Source organism: Triticum dicoccoides, chromosome 7B, assembly GCF_002162155.2.
Source record: "Triticum dicoccoides isolate Atlit2015 ecotype Zavitan chromosome 7B, WEW_v2.0, whole genome shotgun sequence".
In the NCBI taxonomy this organism is placed as follows: Eukaryota; Viridiplantae; Streptophyta; class Magnoliopsida; order Poales; family Poaceae; genus Triticum; species Triticum dicoccoides.
In genome coordinates this window covers 724,380,056-724,386,055 of record NC_041393.1, presented here as the reverse complement: position 1 = coordinate 724,386,055, position 6,000 = coordinate 724,380,056, and the positions used below count along the sequence as shown (strand labels likewise).

At 45.9% G+C, this 6,000-nt stretch overlaps 1 non-coding gene across 1 annotated transcript; it reads left to right on the top strand.

The window, feature by feature from the left end:
* Window positions 1-352: 352 nt before the first annotated feature.
* LOC119342478 lies at window positions 353-436 on the top strand. Its single transcript, XR_005165604.1, has one exon. It is a non-coding gene; the product is annotated as a small nucleolar RNA Z102/R77 (small nucleolar RNA).
* Window positions 437-6,000: the final 5,564 nt, after the last annotated feature.

Below are 6,000 nucleotides of genomic sequence, written 5' to 3'. Positions count from 1 at the left end.
ACGTTCGCCGCTGCGATGGCGAGGTTCCTCGGGTACGACGTCTACGACATCGACCTCTCCCGCGCCGGCACCGACGACCTCCGCGCGCTGCTCCTGGACACCGCCCCGCGGTCGCTAACGGGCGGCAGGCAAGCACCGCTAGCCGTTAGCGCGGCCGCCGTACTGACTGGTGGGCCAGATCTGTTAGAATTGCGTTTAAACCGGTTAAATCTGTCTTCAACTCGACCTGGTAGTTTTTTGTCACGAAATTAGCACTAATCTGGAGTTTTTGGTCAGTTTTCAAAATGTGGTAGTTCTGTGGGACAGTAACGTGAAATGTGGTAGTTTTTTGTCAAATACTCGTTCTGGTTCAGTATGAGATGGTCAATGATTAATATCCCTATTAGTTTGAGTGGCCAACATAATGGCCTAAATACTGAACCGAATCTGATCATCCTCCCTAGTTTCTCTACATGGAGTAATTGACTTTGTCAGTATCAAAATTTCACGAATTCTATTTTAGAGGATGAGGTAAAATGATTTTAATGCAATATAAAAATAAACCAGCAATGCTAGATCTTTGAAATTAGACACATAACGGAATGTGCCAAGTCTGATATGCTGAAATTGCTCCTGTGTAAATGAGCAGGTTTCACGGACATGTACGACAACGAGAAAGAGGTGTCCGAGGGAGACATGGGTGTTGCATAAACAACTATGAGATCATATTGTTTTTAAGAACGAATCCTTCTTCCTAAAACGAGTGTATGGTTATTTTCCACGCTCTACATGTTTAGGAATCCTGCTCTACATGTTTAACTACTGCAGTGTGCAGTTGTACAATATCTATGTGTATATTATGCATTTCTCAAGCAACCATGTCCCTTCTAAGGAAATCATAATATAAGTTTATTGTTTCTATGACAAAATCTTCTCACTTGCTTTTGTGGTTACCATGTTCAGCTGCGTCAAATCCTCCTTTTCCGGATAGTATGTCTTGGTGGACTACATCCTGCTCAGTCACTACCTCGGCTTCCCCCGCCGCGTGATGACAACAATCTTTCTGAAATAGTGGTGATGGTGGCAACCCATTCCTTAGTTCTAGTGAGTTCATGGTCTCCTCACTCTCTCCTTATGCCCTGAGATGGTCTGGCCATTGAGTCATGGTCTGTTTTGTGGTACTTTCGTTGAGCTAATGAGTTAGGGCTTGGATATGTTGCCAAGCTATTTGTGGTGGTGCTCTTGCGGCCACCATAATTTTTTTTTGAAAAATCAACCGGGGGGGGGGGGGAGTTCCCCACCTGAATATATTTCTCAATTTTGTAACCCATCGTCAGACTGATTACAAAGGGGGAATTACATAAGCACGTGTAATCATGATAAGAGGTAGGAACGCCATGAGGAGGCGGCCTGCTTGTGCACCGGTTTCTTCATCCGGTGCGTCCATAGCATGAGGTCATCAACAATTCGCCTGAGGGTGATGATACTATGATGATTTTGCTGCTTGAAGCTCATAGCATTTCTGGAATCCCAAATCTTCCACAGAATAATGAGGAGGACGGAGTGCCAGATTACCGCATCCACCTGTGTAGGGAGACGGCAGTCCCAGAGGTCATCGATGCTACTCGAAGGAGAGAGCCCTATCCGTTGCCAAATACGCCGTGCAAGCGGACAGTCAAGGAATATGTGTGAGCTGGTTTCACCATCATACCCGCAGCGCGGGCATAGTGAGTCGGTGACGATATGCTTGCGTTGAAGGTTGCTTTTGGAGTTGAGTCAATCACGAAACAGGAGCCATGCAAAGATCTTCACGCGATTTGGAACGCATGAAGACCAGATGGCGACGGCATGCACGTCGTTGTTGTCGTCGTCGCCCATGGTTAGCGCGTATGCTGCCCTCGTGGAGAAGCGCAGGCCACCATTGAGGTAGCGCTCATCCGGTCCTGACGACAGCTGGAAATCCTGCAGGAGAGACAACAAAGAGCACAACTCGGTAGCAGCATTAGATGTTAGGCGGTTCCGTAGGATTGTTTCCAAACCGTGGTTCAGAACAGCAGCCACATGAGCGAGTGGTGTAGTGGTGTGTGAGTAGAGGCATGGAAATAAATTAGCAAGGGGTTGGTAGTGTAGCCAAGCGTCTAGCCAGAAATAGGTATTAGTGCCTGAGTTTGTGAGTACAAATGAGATGGCATGGAGTGCTGGAAGTTGTTGATTTATAGTTCGGCAAATGAAGGAGTGGCTATTTTGTGGAGCAATGAGAGCATTTGGGTGTTGCAAGGCAATCCAGTCCAACCAAGGTGTTTTTTCCGGTAAGAGTGCTTTTACAGCAAATTTCATAAGTAGGCAGTTGTTCTGCTGATGTAGGTTTTTTAGACCTAGACCACCATTCTTTTTTGGTTTACACACATTTTTCCAGGCAACTAAGCATTGCGCACCAGTGCAAGTTTCCTCTACAGCCCAAAAAAAGGCTCGCCAAATAGAGTCGAGGATTTTAAGAACACTTTTGGGGATGGAGAAGACTGACATAAAATAGACCAAGATGGAGTCGAGGACAGCCGATAGCAGGATGAGTCTATCCCCTTTTGAGAGAATTTTTGCACGCCAACCTGTCAAGAATTTGCGGCAACGTTCAATGATAGGTAGGAAGGCGTTTGAAGGTAGTCGTGTGGGTGTTAGGGGTAGGCCTAGGTAGATCTGCGGGAAGGTTGAGGTTGGGCATTGCAGGGTGGAGGCAATGGAGGCCGCCATGGCAGAGCTGATGTGCATGCGGACGAATGTTGTTTTTGTGAAGTTGATAACGAGGCCGGTAGCCATGGCGAAATCGTGAAGGATTTTTTTTAATTGCTGAGCAGCGTCATTGGATGCCTTGGCAATGATTAGGGTGTCGTCAGCATATTGTAAAACATTTGGCGGAAGATGTGAGAAGAGAGGGTGACTGAGGTGTAGGAGGTCGCAGTCTTTCTGGATCATCTGTTGTAGGAGATCAGCAACGATGATGAAAAGGTAAGGGGAAATAGGATCTCCCTGTCTGAGCCCGTTTTTGCAATTTATCCAGTTTCCGGGGATCCCGTTGAGCATAACGGTAGTTTTTCCGGTTGATAGGAGGTCATGGACCCAGGCTGAGAATTTTGGCGGGAAACCGCGGCAACGTAAAATGGATGTAAGGGAGTCCCAAGAGAGGGAGTCGAAGGCTTTTCTAAAGTCTAGTTTAATGACCATGGTTGGGGCTTTTCTAGTGTGGCAGGCACCTATGAGGTCTGCAGCGAAAATAAAATTTTCAGCTATGCTACGTCCAGGGATGAAACCAGTTTGGTTGCCATGAACAAGCAGTGGGATCATTGGTTTTAATCTGTTGGTGAGCACTTTTGCGACGGCTTTGATGGGGCAGTTTTGGAGGGAGATCGGGCGGTAGGCGTCAGGTGTGTTGGCATGTTCTTTTTTGGGTAGTATAATGAGGTGGGCTCTGTTAAGGCATTCTGTTTGAGCGGTATGGTTTTGGAAATCTGCCATGGAGTTAATAGGAGCCTTGACTAAGTGCCAGTATTTTCGATAGAACAGCGGGCCGAAGCCATCAGGTCCAGGGCTAGCGAGGGGGTTCATTTGGAGGAACGCATCTTTTATTTCTTCAAGTGTGAAGGGAGAGTCAAGTGAACTAAGTTGAGGTAACGTTTGGGGATAGTAATTTTGAAGTTGGAATGACCAGGAAGTGGGTGGTGCGGAGCCGATAATTTGTGCGAAATGATCTTTCAGTATGGTTGCTTTTTGAGCGTGAGAGTGGAATTCCTGCCCATCAGCTAGTAGGGACGTTATAGTATTCTTGCGCAGACGCTGAGACGCGGCAGCGTGGAAGTACTGAGTGTTTTCCTCTCCATCAATTGCAGCACGTACTTTGCCTCGTTGTTTCCAAAAGGCCATTTTTTCGGCAATAGCTGAGTGTAATGTATCGGAGACAACCGAACGCAGCATTTTTTCGGCGTTGGAGAGGGGTCGAGCCTCCTCTTTTAGATCAATGAGATTGATGATTTGTTTTGTAGCAGCCTCGCGATGGTGTGCTGGTGATCGTTTGGAGGCCCATTTTTTTAGGGCGCATCTTGTTGTTTTTAGAATTTTTGCAAGGGCAGCAGCAGAAGATAGTGGTTGGGGCATGTGTTGATTTGGTGCCCAACATTTTTGTATTATTTGGTGGCAAGCAGTGGATAGAGTCCAAGCTGATTCAAATCTAAAGTGGCGCGGTTTTGGGACAGTCGTTTGGATATTTAGGATTAGTGGGACATGATCAGATGTGATTCGTGGTAGAGATGACAGAGTTGTATTGGGGAAGCAATTATTCCAGGCCAGATTGAAGAAAGCACGGTCTAGTCGTTCTAGGGTTGGTGAAGCTCGTTTATTGGTCCAGGTAAAGCATCTATCTAGTAGGGGTAATTCGATTAGTGCTAGGTCGTTGATCGTGGAGTTGAAGGCGTCAGCTTCCCGTTGGCGGAAGTTGCGGTTATTTTTTTCATGGGAAAAGCGTACCAAGTTGAAATCTCCTACAATCAGCCAAGGAATTTGGTCATCTTCCTTGATTAGTTTGAGCTCATCTAGGAAGGCCTGTTTGAGGTTGCGATGTGAAGGTGCATAGATGTTTGTGATGACAAAGGGAAGGGGGTGAGCGAGTGACGTGATTTTGATGGATGTGGCGTACTGATGATGAGAGTAGGAGATTAGAGAGAAGAAGTTTTTGTTAAAGGCGGAAACCATTCCGCCGGCCGAGCCGTCCGCAGGTAGGAAAATTCTTTGGTCCAGAGATCATGGCAGGAAGGAGTTGAATTTTTGGTTGTTAATGTCGTTTAATTTTGACTCTTGTAAGAGGGCACAATGAGGGTTGATACTGATTAGTTCGGAAAGGATATCAGCACATTTAGATTCATCGCCTAGTCCTCTTACATTCCACGAGCAGATGGATAGAGTGATACTACTCATGGAAAAACACAATGGGCACCTAGATCGCGAGAGGATACATGCGATCTCATACACTCATGGAACAGATTACAACTAGCTAGGGGATACATGCGAGACAGTAGCAGATAGGTGGAGCAAAACACGGAATTGCTCTGGGCACACGTGTGGTGGAATAAGTAGACCCTTGATGTACGGCCACCATAATGATCTTGCCTTTGTGCATGCATGTACATGCTATCTGATGCCTTTTGCTAGCCCTTTGGTAATTTGTTTGTTATGTTGTACCAAATGGGTCTGTCAATAGTAGTCTGTTTCTGTTTTGTGATGCCAAAGTCTATTGATCCACTATAGGGGTTCTAGCATGATTTACTCCTATGTCAAGGGTGAAGCAATAGTGGCCCATGTTAAAATGATCTAGTAATCCTACCTTGTTTGCTGACATCACATGGGTAATCCTACCTTGCTCGCTGGTTCCTAAGCTCGCTAACATGACATGGGTAATTGTAGTTATCCTTGTTATTACTTTTAGCTGGTTGCTCTTCTGGGATCATTCCCTTCTCCTAGTTTAATTAGACATATCAATCATGTACTAGCTTGGATTATGTTAACAAATGCTTGCTACTTTGCTTGATTTAGTTATATACATTCCTTCATTGACGATTGATATATTTTAACTGAAAGAAAACCTTTTTGCAGGGGCTTGCTGACCAGACGGTTCAACTTGGGAGCTCCTCTCTGCTCCTACAGGTGATTAATCACCTTCCCGTGGTAGGCCGCCGGGTGGGCAGCAGCAAATGGGTAGGAGCACAATTTGATTGTGATCCCGCTCGGAGCAGTAGGCCGGCCACTGCAGCACCTTCTGCTCCGACAAGTGAGTCATTGCCTTCGTCATCAAGGTACCCCCCTCGCGAGTGCATTAGTTCACTGGACCTAATTTTTTTCATTTAGTAATACCTTGAGAATAATCAATTAGAAAGTAGGAATATTATCCTGGGGTAAAGGGGTACTTGTGAATAGTGTTAGAGTAGTGTCCTGAGGATCTGATTGTTTTCTGTGTGATGAGATGATACACTATCCACA